General features: G+C 45.3%; 3 long non-coding RNA genes across 3 annotated transcripts in view; 2 read left to right on the forward strand and 1 right to left on the reverse strand.

The window, feature by feature from the left end:
* LOC124106811 (uncharacterized) overlaps window positions 1-15,108 on the forward strand; it is a 386,111-nt gene that overhangs the window by 288,343 nt on the left and 82,660 nt on the right. The gene's annotated exons all lie outside the window — the stretch shown is intronic.
* Window positions 2,896-5,084, reverse strand: LOC124106812 (uncharacterized). Its single transcript, XR_006856186.2, has 2 exons — window positions 4,930-5,084; window positions 2,896-3,080 (listed from the first exon to the last, which is right to left on the reverse strand). It is a non-coding gene; the product is annotated as an uncharacterized LOC124106812 (long non-coding RNA).
* On the forward strand, window positions 5,109-8,855 carry LOC124106815 (uncharacterized). The gene is made up of 2 exons (XR_009228689.1): window positions 5,109-5,519; window positions 8,293-8,855. It is a non-coding gene; the product is annotated as an uncharacterized LOC124106815 (long non-coding RNA).

Here is a 15,108-nt window from a genome sequence, read left to right on the forward strand (position 1 = left end):
GCACTCAAAGATCTTAATGGATAAACACAGATGGTTTCATTTTAAATGAGAATGAACAAACTTTACGACTCTTCATTGTTCTCTCCTAGATCTATTTTTAGCGCATGCCAGCCAGCTAATACGGCCTAAGATTTATCAAGTATTTAATCTGCACTGAGCACTTTACATGAGTCAGTTCCCTCAGTCTAACCAACCATGCTCAGAAGTGACTGCTGTTACTCTACCCCTGATGCACTACCCATGAGGCACTGTGGTTCAGAGAGTACCAGTCGCTTGTCCAAGGTCACCAGGTCAGCAAGTGAGGAGTGCTCTTGAGCCCGAATCCATTTTCCTCCAAAATCCATGCTTTTAATTACTGTAACAGGCTGCAGGGGCTTTGGCATCATAGAGATCTAGGTTTGAATTCCTAGGACTCATGTGTGTAATTGCAGCAACTTAGTGTACCCCCCTTGCTCCATTCCTTATTAGAATGTTGTGTGATAAACAGGATTATGTTTGTAAAGCACTTGGCTCTGGGTAGATTTTCAATTTTCATTGACAAGTTAGTAAGACATGGATAGACCTTACATTTTTGTAATTCAGCAATTTTAAGAATTAGGACTGATTGCTTTCTTCTTGAGCATCCTCTTGAAGTGTACTGGGGCTCCCTGCATCCTGGGGGACTTTGAGGCAGGTTCATCTGCCCTTGGATGCTTGAATCTATGAGAAGTGGCTTTGGCACACTCACCTGCAGCCTGCTGCTGCTCCATTGTCTACTTGCTCAGAAACTTAGGAGAAAGTGCCATCACTGTCCCTGGGCACCTTCATGGTCATCTAAGGGCAGCCACTTTGTCACCACTGGACACTGGACTCTCATTTCTCCAGGTAGGATAATGTCAGACCCTACATACTTTTCCCATGAAGCAAGGGTCAGAGTCTCACTACCCGCCTAATCACTGGCCTAGAAGGGGTGGGTGTCCATGTGTCCACACCTTCTTAACCCACAAGAGCTAAGAGACGGAACAGCAGGGATGTTCACTGCAGCATTGATTACAAGGGTGAAAACTTGGAACCACTTAAATATTCCACAATGACAGATGGGCTGAGTAGGTTACAGCACACACACAAAAATGACCCTCAGCTATGTCTGGGGAAGAAGGCTTATCAACCCGAAAAGAGGACTAGGGTGAGATGGAACACATAAAAAACAGATGGAAAAGTAGAAGGCAATAGTGTTCACTAATAAAGGGAAGAAAATCTGAAAGTGTTCAGGAGGGTAAAAGTGTTTTATCTCTGGGTTGTGAAATCATAGGGGGTTTTCTGGGGGGGGGGAAGTATAACTTAGTGGTTATGAAAATGGACTTCAGAATCAGGCAGACCTGGTTTTAGCCTATTTTCTGCCACTTGAGAGCTTTGTCACCTGAGTTTCATAATTTGTAAAGTAAGAATAATAGTGCTCACCCCTATTGGTCGAGAGGGCGGGTCTAGCTCTGTCTCCGCCATGCTGGCAGCAGGCTACGTGCTCTGCTGGGCATTGAGGTGAACCTTCTCCATGAATTTCATTTTGCAAATGAGAAAATTAACAGTGGGACAAAGAAACCTGCCCTGATCCCACAAGGGAGCTGCTGACTGTCCCCACTCTGGGCACCTAGTTCTTTAAGAGCTGCTGAGGTAGGATCTGCTGTCTTTCATCCACATCTCCCTGCTGACTCATTCTAGACCCACTTTGCCTAAAGCCCCAGTATTTTCATACTGGCCTTGTCTCCTCTATCTTCTAGTTGTGTTTTATCTTATTCTTTTTTTTTTGGACTCGAATGAACTAATTATTGATCAGACAGGTGGATGAAAAACCTGAGCATTCAAATCATACCATTGATTATGAGGAAGTCCAAGAATAAGCTTTTCGATAAGGCAGCGAGAAGTTGCCAGTCACTCTGCAGAACCCCAAAGGTAGAAAAATGTTTTGAGTTTTGCATTTTTCCTTTTCTGCTCATCTGGAAAGAGTGACTGGTCTTGATGAGAGAGTGGGTAAGCAGAGGGTCCATGACTGGCCTGGGAGCATGTCATTGACCAGGGTTGCTAGGAGAATCTCAAGGCTGGGTCCTTGAGCAGAATATGGAGGACAGGAGCAGGTGCCTGACAGATCTGGGTCCTCATCCCTGCTCCCTCACTCACCCCCTGTGTGGCCCTGAGCACCTTTCTAAATTACCTGAACTTCATTTCCTTGTCCTTAAAACAATAGCTGGGGAAACAGATTTCAATACATCCACATCAACAAACACGATGCAGACATCAAGAATGATTATAGAATGAACATTTCTTGACTTAAAAAAGATGGCTATGGTGTGTTGGCAAATGCAAAGAGCAGGTTGTGATATGGAATTCAGAATGGAGCAGTCATTCAGATATGCAATGCGCCCAGGCTCTTGACTGTGCAAGACAATTTCAGCAAAAGGCAGAGGCACAGTGCCTTACACTTAGTAGGCACCTCATTGTGATTGATCAAATCCCAATTGTGGGTCCTTTTGGTGAGAAGTATTGAGGTGGCACTGTTTGCCAGGCACTGTGCTGTGGGTACCAGGGTGACACCCAGGGGAAGATGGGGAGTGACGGTGGTCCTTAAGGCTACAGCAGGGAGAGGTTATTATGGGAGGAGGTGTTTGAGAAGAGTGTCAAAATAGGGACAGGAGTTGCCTAGGCAAGTGTGGAAACAGATCAGTGTTAACCTGGTAGAAAAGGCAAGAGGAGGGCAGGGTTGTGGGCGTGACAGAAATTAATGGCCCTGACTGATTGACTGGCTCTAGCTGTCCTAGGTAGAAAAAAAATCCCAAGTATTCTTTAAAAAAAATCCCAAGTATTCTTTCAAAAAAAAAACCTGTAAGCTCAACTCAGAATTGAATTCCATCAAGCCACTGATTCACACAGCAAGCATTTATTCAACATTTACTATGTGCTTTGCATCATGCTGGGTGCTGGGAAGATATCGCTGATGAATTTCTTCCAGTCATTTTCCTAAAGGTGCCTTTATTGGTGTAGCATTGACAAAGGCTCAGCCCTCCTCCAGGGGCATCTGCTGTGGTGATGGAACTCTTCTTTACATTCTGCAAGGAAGAAATTGACACACTTTTTTACCTCCTTCTCAAAATTCAAAACTAGACATACATGTGACTCATTGTTTTATCTACTAACATGTATTCTGATCAGACCCTGGCTTAGACAGAGATGACTTACGAAGCCTTACAGGAATCAACCATGACTGTGAATGTAATCATTTGGTTTACTGATTTGTCCCACACAGGAGAGGTGACTGGCCCAAGGTCACCTGATGAGTTTTCTGGGCTTGAAAGGAGATCTAAAGCTGCTGGTTACACAGTCACTACTTTCTGATGCCTCCATCAATAAAATGCCTGCCACACAGTTGCTCCAGAATGAGACCAGGAGGGGACCCATCCTGTGGTTAATGTGACTGTGATCTAATCATCTGGCCACTCCCACCTCCACCTCCTTCCCCAATCCAGAGCTCAAGGTCAGTCACTCAACTCTGCCTTGCCTCTCACAGAGTATGGCTGGCTGTCTCCAGCCCACTTGTCATTCTTCTGAAAATACCCATGGAACCTCGTCCAGTCTCCCCTGAACGGCCCTCCCACTTGCTCCTCTGCGTGTCTTCTGGTAGACAAGCCACAAGCCCAGAGGGGCAATTAGGGATTAGGGGTGACAGCAGTTTGGTATTATTTTAGCTAATTGCTGTCCTGTGTGTAAGAGTGCAGCATCTCCAACAGCTGGCCTGAGGAATCGTCCCTGTAGAAGCAGTCCCGCCTTCTGTGGGATAGAGTCGGGTCTATTAGATGGGGCAGGGGCTGTGAGAAGCTGCCGCGTGCACCCCATTGGTTGTAAAGGTTAAATGGGCAGAGCCATCGGGTTCTCCCCACGGTGGCTGTTCAGAGTGTGTGTGTTTGATTTAGTTTCACCATTCTCCTTTTGACTCCCCGCGTTCCCCTGACCCTGGCACACAGCACCCTGTGCTCAAATCCGTTATTATCTGCCTTCGATGGCACGTGGGCCACGAAGCCTTCTTTTCCTCTGTACTAGTTTTGGAGGTGCGGGAGGGGTACTGTGATTGATTTGTATATGGCTATCAGAGCAGGATGCCAAAGATTAGTCCTTGGCTGACTGAGACTCTGAGCTCTAGAACACGCTGCAAGGTCTCAGTGGACTTCTGAGCATGCCAACTCGGATTTTCATTTATGGTGGTGTGACATGGATCCCTGAGCTGACTATCTGAGCTAAGGTCGGGGCATCGCTGGACAGGGGCAGCACGGGGAATTGAATGCCCATATATATCCACTCTTGGAGCTCTTTGGAATTGAGGGATTGGGTAGTTTTTCTTTCTTTCTTCCTCCCTCTTTCCCTCCCTCTCTCTCTCTTTCTTCTTTCTTTCTCCTTCCTTCCTTCCTTCCTTCCTTCCTTCCTTCCTTCCTTCCTTCCTTCCTTCCTTCCTTCTTTCTCTGTCTCTCTCTCTCACATTGCTAAGCACAAACAGAGAAGGAAAATGTCAATTCACATTCTTGCTTTTTTCTAAAGGAAAACCTCCCCCTTCCCGCCCTGGCCTGTTCCCAAGGGCTCACTTTCCGAGTCTGCTCATCAGTGAGTCTGTACAAACAGCTCGGAGCAGGAAGGCTGCGGGCTCCTCACCTTCTGTGTCCCTGTCTCCTCCCAGCTCACCCCAGCTCTGAGTTCTGCCTCTGCTCTCATGAAGGGTGTGTTGATGGAGGGTGCAGCTCACTGGGTCACACAGGGAAGCTACAGGGGGTGTCCAAGTTCACATGTCCCACATTCCAGGAGAATGTTTCTGACATTGAGCAATGGTACGGCTCTGCCAGGTTGAGGTCTGTCCGATTGGAATGCAACTCAAAAGGAAAGTCCCGGAGTGATAGTGATTCCAATACTCACCTCCCCAGATCCCCGTCTTGGTTTTTAATTCCTTTTTAATTCTCCAGTGACACACTCAGCCCAGCTCTCTTGCTGACCGCATGGTACTTGGTGGTGCTGATAAGTACAACTTCCCAAGAGATAGGAATGCAAATCGTCACATTGTGTTGAGTCATGTGTACTCTGCAGCTCTTTCCCAAACATTGCATCAGACCGTAATTGGCAGCTCCCAGGACTCCTCTGCTGGAGTGACACTGCATGCCCAGGAAAAACTCAGTCCATTTCTTTAAAAAATTATATTTTGACCCTCTTCCTCTGCCTGGTTGTAATATCCTGTTCTTAAGGAAATGGAACCCCTGGGGGAGCAAAGGCAAAACTGGTTTTGCAGATAAGTTGGAAAATTATGGCTATTGCCCTTCCCCACCCACTCTGGTCTCTTAGCAACAAGACAGCTGGTGGTATCCACCAGAAAGAAAGAGCCCAGAGCTTGCAGAGGAGCCAGTCTGAATTCTTGCCTGCAGCCTGATTTATTTAAACCTCTGCTGCATTCCTGGGCGTAGAGACCCAGGAGTCCAGTCAAGGGAGCATCCCCTGCCCTTCGTGTGACCTCTGTAAGTGAGCAGACAGAGGGAGATCTCAGAGTGAGGGGGACGGTCCTCTACAAAAATCTGCCTGGTGTGGGAAGCCAGTTTCCTTTGACTTTGGGGGAATCCATGTGCAAATTTGGGCTTGTTTATAGAGCGAGGTGACCTGGGGTGGAGCCAGGAAGGAGCACAGAGCTGGGGTCTGGAAACCAGGTCTGATGGCAACAGCCTCTCCCTCCCTGTGCCCTCCCCACCCAGTGGTGATTTTCTCAGCTGCAAAGTACAGTTATTGAATTAGATGTTCTGGGTTGGGGGTGCTGGGACGTGTATTTTTTTATAGTCTTTCTATTATATGAATATCCATCTGATCCCCTCCCCCATAGTTATTATGTGCTGGAGCAAGAATTCAAACACAGATCTGAAACTCACTTTCCCTGTCCCTACCGGATGCTGTTTTGATACACACACACAGGCACCCCACAGCTGGAACGTTGTACCAGGCCATTCTCATATCTTCATCTATTAATCCATGAGACTAGAACTGAGGGGTGTAGAGGATTTGCGTGGCAGTGGAGACACTTGAGTTCACATTCTTGCTTGCTCTGCCTCTGAGCAGCTAGTGGACTCAGTGTCCTCCACCATGAGACGGGAATAACAGAACCTGACGGCTCAGCTGCTGCCAGGGGGACTAGGTGAGAAGATGTATAGAAAACACCTAGCATGGTGCCTGCTACATAGTAAGTGCTCAATAAAAGGGGAGAACAATGACAGAGCGAGACTGAGGTGTTGGCTGTAGGTTCCTTGATGGTAAAGACTTGCCCCAATTGTCCTGTAACTTCACTACATTTTGTGGCACACAGAAGATAACTGTTTGCTGAGCTTAACAAATGTACCTTCCTAATACACACACACACACACACACATACACACACACACCACACACACACACATAAGATTGATGAATTTTATGACTTCATCTTGCTGGGACTTTTCATAGGGCTCTGCATTTTAGAGTAACTCATCACAGCTAAGATACTATGTGGTTGGCTGTTTTGTGTCCAACTTAATAATCTTCAAGCATTTTTAAGAATCCAAAGTCTTGTTTCTCAAAACATTGTTTTGGCCAGATATTATTCAGGCATTTCTCTCTGTTTCTCTGCAGCTCCCCCTTCATCTGGCACTTAAAACACTAAAGAAGTGTGAGCAGGGCTTGTATTACTGGCACCATACTAAGTCCATTATATATTACCTTATTTAATGCTGTTAATGACCCTGCAGGGTGGGTATCACCTCAATTTCAGAAGAGGTAATTATTGGCAGAGGTAATTATCCAGACAGATAAACTAGGAAACCCAGGCAACTCAAATTATAATTGGCACAACTAGGGTTTAAGCTTAGGTCATGTGACTCCAGAGTAAACTCTGACAAGTTTAAGCTACTGGCTTGATCAGTGTCCCTGAACTCACATGGTGTCCATTGTCCTGGGGAGCACTACTGTAGCCTGTCCAAAACTTGACTCCTGCTCTGCATGATCATGCCTGTCACCACCCCCTCTTTGTCCCTGAGAACAAGTGATGGAAACTGAGGACACAGAAGCTACAGAATCATAAGCCAAGAGGATTTAAAAGTTGGAAGACTTCTTCAAGAGGTCATCTCGTCTGATGGGTTCTATTGGTGGTGGGGAGGGGACACGGCTTGCCCAGTGGCTTGTAAAATCAATTTAATAGTTCATAACAAACATTTCCAAAATGAAACGGATGGGATAGAGGACATCAGAGGTAATGCACTTGGGGTGAAGTAGTGTTGAGAGGCAGCAGTCAGGTGTCCACTGTGCGGGTATTTGGGTTACAGCATAAAGTGCATTTCTTATTGGAGAGTTGTTTGTTGAAGCTTGAAAATGCCAGTTTCAGGCAGCGATTTTCAAAGTTTATTCCATGGCAGAGGAGGCCTCCCATACGTTAGGAGAGGATGGGAGAGGACAAGGAGAGTAGGAGAAACCTCAGGAATGTCCCCTGTTCCCACTAAATTAGTCCCGTGTTTATCCTCCTTTCATGCTGAGTTTTCATATAATAGTTCATCTTTTAAAAAGAAACTTTATAAAACAAAACAACAACTAACCAAACAAAAATAAAAACAAACAAACTAAAAAATTGAAGAGCCGCCAACTTACCCCATCGGAGTTGTGTCGTACTGGGTATTGATTCATTCCTGTGTGGCTTTCTCTGCTAATAAAGGAGTATGTTTGGCACTGTCATGGTGGCAATAAAAAATGCAGGAAGGTTAAAAAAATGTGATTATTTCTGTCTTTAAACTCTTTGGATCAATGAGATATCAAGTAGCAAGATATTATATGGAAATGCATAATGATGTTCAGAATTTGGCAGCCCCTTTAAAAACAGATACAAAGATTTCTGCAAGAAGGTTGTAGAGGAAAACATACTGGAGGTGGCAGTGGAGTTGAAATTCAGTATAAAGGGTTCTACTGGGGTTCAGCTCAGTAACATAAACGTGTGTGTAATATGAATTTTCTTGACAACATTTCATGACCCAAAGTCTAAGGTTGTTCATTAACTTGCCTGTGAGTCAACCGTGTGGCATGGGCCAAAACCCAAGGCAAGCACACTACATTCAATTTGTTCATGGAAACCTGATACAAAGTCCCCCTGTGTGTGTGTGGTGGGGGGGTTCAGGGGGACTGCAAAAATGATCAATGTACTTTGTAGCTTCTTCCATATGAGGTGGAGTCTGTTTTCCTAATTCTTCTTTTTTACTTTGGCCCCATGACTTGCTTTGGCTTTAGAATGTGGCAGAAGTGATGTGTCATCTGAGCACCTCTCCATTCTTGAACTCGTGGAACCCTGTTATGGATACGTGATTCAGTCTGGCTGAGCCTCCTGGAGGAAGACCATGATGAGAGACCCCGCCTGTCCCTGCCTTGGCCTTTCTGGACCAAGTACCGCAGCAGACCTTTCAGCTGATTTTAGATGTAGGAGTTAGCCCAGCTGAGATCAGCCAAGCTCAACCCAGACCAGAATGACCTCCCTGACCTTTAGAATTGTGAGCTAACTTTTGGAATCCTAACAAACTCACCCAAAGTCCTGGCAAATCCCCTCTGGGAGACAGTATCATGACTACATCAGATGGCCAGAAATATTAACTAGAAATGTTCGTAATCATTAGCTAGAAATGTTCACAAACTACAGTGTGCTCAGGTCAGGGTAGGGAGAAAGGCTTTGAGGACCTGCTGGATGAAAAGTAAAGGACTTTAGCAGGAACATGAGTTCTGCCTCCAGAGAGTTCTACATCAGAGAAATGGGACAAAGAATTTGTAGCTTCTGTGGTGGATTAAATAATTGGCTACAATTCTTGTATGATTGCATTCATTCTTGCCAAAATCTTTTGGCGGGCAGCGTGTCTTCTCCTTCTCCTTGACCTTAGGCATCTGGGTTTGGACACATGACTTGGCTTGGCCAGTGAAGTTATAGAAAGGTAGGTAGAAGTTATAGAAAGCCAGTTTTGGACCTTAGAGTACATTTCATGTTTCCTTTCACTCTCCTGTCTTTCTTCTGTTGCCATAACAACATGACTCAGTTGGCCCACTGGTCCCAGATGAGCTGGGACACATTTAGAGGTGAGCCACCTCTGCTACTCTGCAACATGCACCAGAGCCCTCCCAGCCAAAAGGTCCATTTGTTATGGTTTGGATGTGGAGTGTCCCCCAAAAGCTCATGTGTAAAACAATGCAAGAAGAAATGATTGGGTTCTGAGAGTCTTAACCCAATCAGTGAATTAATCCCATGGTGGGATTAACTGAGTGGTGACTGAAGGCCAGTGGGGTGTGGCTGGAGGAGGTGGGTTCCTGGGAGCATGCCTTTGGGTATTTATTTTGATTCAGGCCAGTGGAGTCTCTCTCTCTCTCTGCTTTCTGATCATCATGTGAGCCACTTCCCTCTGCCACATTCTTCTCCCATGATGTTCTGCCTTATCTCAAGCCCTGAGGAATGGAACCAAGTGTCTATGGACTGAGACCTCTGATATCGTGAGCCCCCAAACAAACTTTTCCTCCTCTATATTGTTCTGGTCAGGTCTTTCAGTCACAGCAGTAAAAAAAGCTGATCAAAACATCATTCATGCCTGAGAAATTAATGCTCAGTGTTAAATGCACCCATTTTTTTTTATAATGATGATTATCATTATATATTAATATAATAATGATTATCATTATATATCAAATAGCTGGCCAACATACTTCTGAAATTAAAATTAACGCCAAGGAATAGCAACATCAAGAAAAAAGTCTTCTATTGCATGTAAGGACAGATCTTTTTAGCCAAAGAAGGTGAACTGGTGAAATTAAGAGTTTCCTGGCCATGGGCATGTTCAATCATCAGGAAGATGCACGTGACCTTCCTAGCAGAGAATCAGACATTCGTTTCAGAGTGACTATGGTGATAAGGAATTGGGAGAAAACTTATGGGTCATTTCAGCTGTGTTTCAGCAGAGAGGGTGGATGCGCATGGGGGTATATGTGGTGTGTGCAGAAGAAGCGTGAGTTAGGAGGAATAGACACTGTAGGAGGCTTTGAGTGCCTCATACTAATGTCGACTTTTCATTCAAACCAGTGTGCATTTAACCTGGTGCCCCTCCTCTCTCTCTCCTTTAATTTCTCTTGAAGACACAACTCAAGTCCAAGTTTATCTTCAATATTCCCTGATTTTCCAGCCTTTGGGAGCAACTCATCCCTATTTTTTTCTCTTGGCTGTAATTTGTACACCATCCCGGGCATTTTCCTTGACTCTTTCCAGGCACAGTTAGATGTTTTCCATGTGCTCACCCAGAGATTCCTCAGACTGAAGAACTTGCTGCTCTAACCATAGTCTTGTCTCTTTCTTTAAAAGGGTGAGCTGGGAGGAAGCCAAGAGCTTGCTTGCTCAGTCTGGCAACCCTTTCTACCGCAGCCCTGGCAGGAAATAGTTCTCAAATGAAAGGGGGAGGATTTGGTTTGTCCTTCTGATCCAAGTCTTAAAGGCTTTTGCTCCTAACTTTCTTGGTACTTCAAGACCTGTGCATTGATTCACTCAAGAAATGTTTCATGAGTGAGACTTACCCTGGCTTAGGAAGCCCTGTGTCACCTGAAGCTGACCTAGCTCTTCGACATCATCTTCTATGACTCCCCTTACTCACTGACAAATCAGACAAGAAAAATGAACCAACAAAGTGGACTGAATATGCGTAGCCCATCTGATGTGCCTAACCCTCAGGTTCCTGTGTGAAGGAGGAGAAAGCCGGGTTGGCAGGTGGACCTGAAGGGTCACATGAGACAATGAATGATGGCAGTCTCCAGCATAATGCCGCAGGTGCCTTGTCCCCTCTGTCCTCTCACATGTGAAATAGAGTGTATCAGGAAGCTCCTATTGGTCTTCCGTCTGAACTACTACAGAGACTTGAACTCCAATCCGAGTGGATTTCCTAGTGATGAAAAACTTTCCGTCCCAGGTCTTCTAGAGCGCTAATGATGGGGATGGAATTGATTGTGGGTCACTGGGGAGTCATGCACGTCCTTTGATTCTTTCAAAGCCTTTGTGTGACCGGGGAGGTCTTGTTAGTTGCTGTTCCAGCACCGTGTGGCAGGGAGTTATGTGATAATTGGCCACAAGCCACTGAAAAGCATGAGGAGTCCGGAAATCAGCAGACGAGCTAGTCTTCTGTAGAGGTGCAGTTGACCTGAGCTGTTGTTACCTGAAATGCCGCATTGCAGAGCCAGTCCTTGAGGTTACGTGTTGCTGGATTCAACAATAACAATGACAACACTAATTGTCATTTTTTTGCTGATTAGCAGTGTGTTATTTTAGACCCTTAAATAGGACTTGTTTACCCCTAACAAACAACACAATTGTGTTGAGGGACCAGGGCTCTGACTGCCCTCTATGATAAGGTTAGGTGAGTCCATGCCTTAGGACAGGTCCTCTGGAGGCAGGCTGTGAGCATCTAGTGAGCCAAGCCACCCAGAAGCCCTGGAGAAAGGGCACGTCTGGCCAGTGGAAGGGGCTAGGTCAAGGGCAATTAGACAACAGAGATCCGGAAGTTAGAGCATATCTGTTCCCAATCTGGTCCCCACCTCTCCCACCCACACAGATGTGCCTTTAAATATTTATTTGTCCACCTTTGCTGTGTGTGGCAGACTTTGTCTCCGAAGTTAGGCTGATCCCTTTGAAGGTGTTTACTAATTAGATCATGCTGGGAAGTTGGGTAACTTCAGATGTATTAATCCTGTGTAAAGTGCTCCCTGGACCAAGACCCCTGCATTGCCCCAGGGAGGTCAGCTGCAGTCTCCCTGCTTCCTGGCTTCATTGGAGGAAGTTCTAATGGTTGCCCAATTAAGCTGAATTACACAGTGCTTTGGGATTTTTCTACCATCGGCCCCTGACACAGTCGTAAGGCAGATACCAGGGCTGCTGAAGCCAGAAAGCTAAATGTTCTTTGCAAGTGCAATTAAGGATCCGTTGTGCACTGGGTTCAGTTTGACACGGCCATATGAAATTTACTCAGAGACACGGCAAGTGGCCATAGGTATTGACTTGAAGATGATTTGGGCTAGGAAAGAAAATTGTTGCAGTAATCCAGGTTCAATAAACCCACAGGTCACTGCCCTCAAATATTTAAAAATACTGTTTGCTGCACAAGAATCTGTGTCCTGGATGTATCTGGGTGTATGTGTTTGCCTGCACGTGAAGCGGGTGTACGTGTGTATGTTTGTGCACGTATCCAGCTAAAAGGGCTTTTAGAAAAGGTGACAAGGGGACCTTTACCGGACTGAGTCTTAAGGCTGCTTCAATCCATGGTTCAGGTCATCTGATTCCCTTCAACCCCTTTGTTCATTATCAATGCTCTCATAGACAGGGATAGAGTAACGGCTTGTCATGATTGGCCTAGAATGTCTTTGGGGTCAAGGGCTCCCCTTAGAGACCTTGTCTCAAAGGTCTTACTTGTCCCAAAGGCGAGGACAGTACTTCCCACTTCTAGAGCAGTGTTATGAGCCTCCTTGGGGTACCTAAAAGCATGCTGGGAGCAATCTTGTCAGCTCTGTGCACAGCTGTGGGCGTCCATGGGCTTTGTTGGGCATGAGGCTCCTCTCCCAGAGAGAGTCAAGCGTTTTCTCCTCTCTGCACCTGGGGCCCTTGTTCATGGGTCTGCCATGGTCCAGATCCAGTCTCTTGTTGTACTGTCACGCCCATCTTGTACTCTCAGCACCCCTTCAATGCCCAGCTCAGCAATGCCTGTGAGATGACCTTGGACACAGCTCCCAGGGAGACCCAGGTGTCCCGTAGTTGCTCAGAACAGTATGGACAGCACGTGTTCTCTCTCTCTCTCTCTCTCTCTCTCTCTCTCTCTCTCTCAGTGGAGGTTTGTTTAGGAAAGCAAGGGGCACACATTCAAGGGACAATGTGGGCTATCTCAAGAGAGAAAGAAGCTGAAATATCTCCTTTTAAATGCCAAATTTCTGGCACTCCACAAATTATCATTTATCCTATTGTTGCACATAGAATTTATGGCTAGTTTAATATACTTTTGAACAAAAAATGCAATACCACTCCGATTTTTATTTTAAAAATATTTTTCCCTTTATAATAATAGTGATAAACTTTTTGCCAGATCAATGAAAAGATATTTACACCATTTTGAGACCAAAAAATCCTAACTACTAGAATACCAGGGAAAATCAGCACCATGTCAAATGCCCGCTGAATATTCCATAGTATATCATAATGTTCCTAACCGAAGGCCGATCTGCAGATATAGTCATGTGTTACTTAATGAGGACACATTCTGAGAAATGCTCCATTAGGCAACTTGGTCGCTGTGTGAACATCATGGAGTGTACTTACACAAACTCAGACAGCTACATCAGGAGGTGGTATAATCTTATGGGGACACAGTCGTAAATGCAGCCACTGGTTGACTGAAAGGTTATGCAGCACATGAGCTCCATAGGTTGTTTATATTTCTTTATTATAAATAACCCTGTGGTGAGTGTTCTTAATACTTTTATTCTTTTGCACCTAATGGTCAGCAGAGAATAAATTGCTAGAGTGGCTTTTTTCATTTAAAGGGTGAACATTTTTAAAGTTTTTTTAAGTATTTAAAAATGATTTTTTTTAGATGTTGATGAATCTTTATTTTATTTATTCATTTATATGCAGTACTGAGAATCAAATCCAGTGCTTCATACAAGCTAGCAAGTGCTCCACCACTGAGCCACAACCCAGCCCCTAGGTAGAGCATTCAGTTTCAAGAAATTCTTGTCCTTCAGGAAGTCTTTATCAAGTCCAAGCTCCTCCTTAAATCTTCTAACCATGCTCCCCATTTCTGTTTTTCACTTCTTGGCACACATAAAAAGGATGATTTTCATATAGTGAACTTGGCTAAAAGGAAGAAAGACTTCCCTGGGATCCCATGGTATAAAGAAAGCAAAATCCTGGCGTGCCTGTGTTTTTTCAGTGCGCTCCACCATGGTGCTCCACCCCATTGGGCGGCTCTGGTCTGCTACATTTTGTACAAATCCCAGGACCACTGGGATCGGGTTTTAGAAAGAAACCATTTTTCCTGGGGGCCAGTCTGTACTGTGGTCTTAGAAGACTGGAGGAAAGAGTAAACTGTGGACCAGGAGAAGATGTCAACAGGGTGAGTTTTACTGGGATGTATGTAACCAGGTGTCATGGCTCAAAACTTCAGCACATTTTTTTGGGTGATCATTTCCAAGAAGTAGCTAATTTTGGAGGAGGCCGAGTCTGGGTCATTCCCAGTGGACCTTGTGGGCCAGGAGGGATCATAATAAAAGAACACCCTGCCTGTGGTTTTCAAAACCTGGTCGTCACGGAAGGGAATGTAGCTAGCCTTTCTTTCAACTTTTATTGGACAGCTGATGGCAACAGCTGGACTCAGGCAGACGTCTGGCCAATCCTATGTCACGAGGAAGGATGTGGGAGGTCCAAGGTGCACCCACCCTGGGCAGACCCCAGGATCCCCATCCTTCCAGAGAAGGGAGTGCACTGTTTTGGGCTCCTGCCAAGAAACCAAGCTGCTGAAGCTATGGGACTTGTTCCCAACGGCAAGGTCCTGTTTGATGGGAACATCTGTAGCTCTCTGTAATCCCGAAACTCAGGGGCTTGGGTGAGAATTCCCCAGCATCTGCTGCGATTTGATGACTGAAAGATGTAGAGAAAAGATAGAATAAAGCAGGTGTTTATTAACCCCAAAGAATCTTGTCAGAAAAGACCCATTTCATATATGTGCTCTTCACATTACAAACAAACAACAAAACAAAAGTTTACCAATTCTCAGAATAGAAAAGGTATTATCATTCGTCACAAATCCTCATGGGTAAGCAGGTGAGTGTCCACACCCATGGCAGAGAGAAAAACTCAGCATGCATCCAATGGTGGGTCTTTGCCTTGTGCAGCTCCTCTGTGGATTCCTGAAGTTTCCAACAGTGAGATTCCCTAGGACTTCGTTCCTTCCTTTACCTTTCTCTTTTCCTCCTGTCTGCCCTCTGCCACGTGGGATAATAGAAAATACACAGAGTTTAGAACCAGTTCACCTGAAGTCAAGTCCCCGT

Source organism: Marmota monax, unplaced genomic scaffold, assembly GCF_021218885.2.
Source record: "Marmota monax isolate L192 unplaced genomic scaffold, Marmota_monax_Labrador192_F-V1.1 WCK01_AAM20220418_F8-fsc00003, whole genome shotgun sequence".
NCBI lineage: Eukaryota > Metazoa > Chordata > Mammalia > Rodentia > Sciuridae > Marmota > Marmota monax.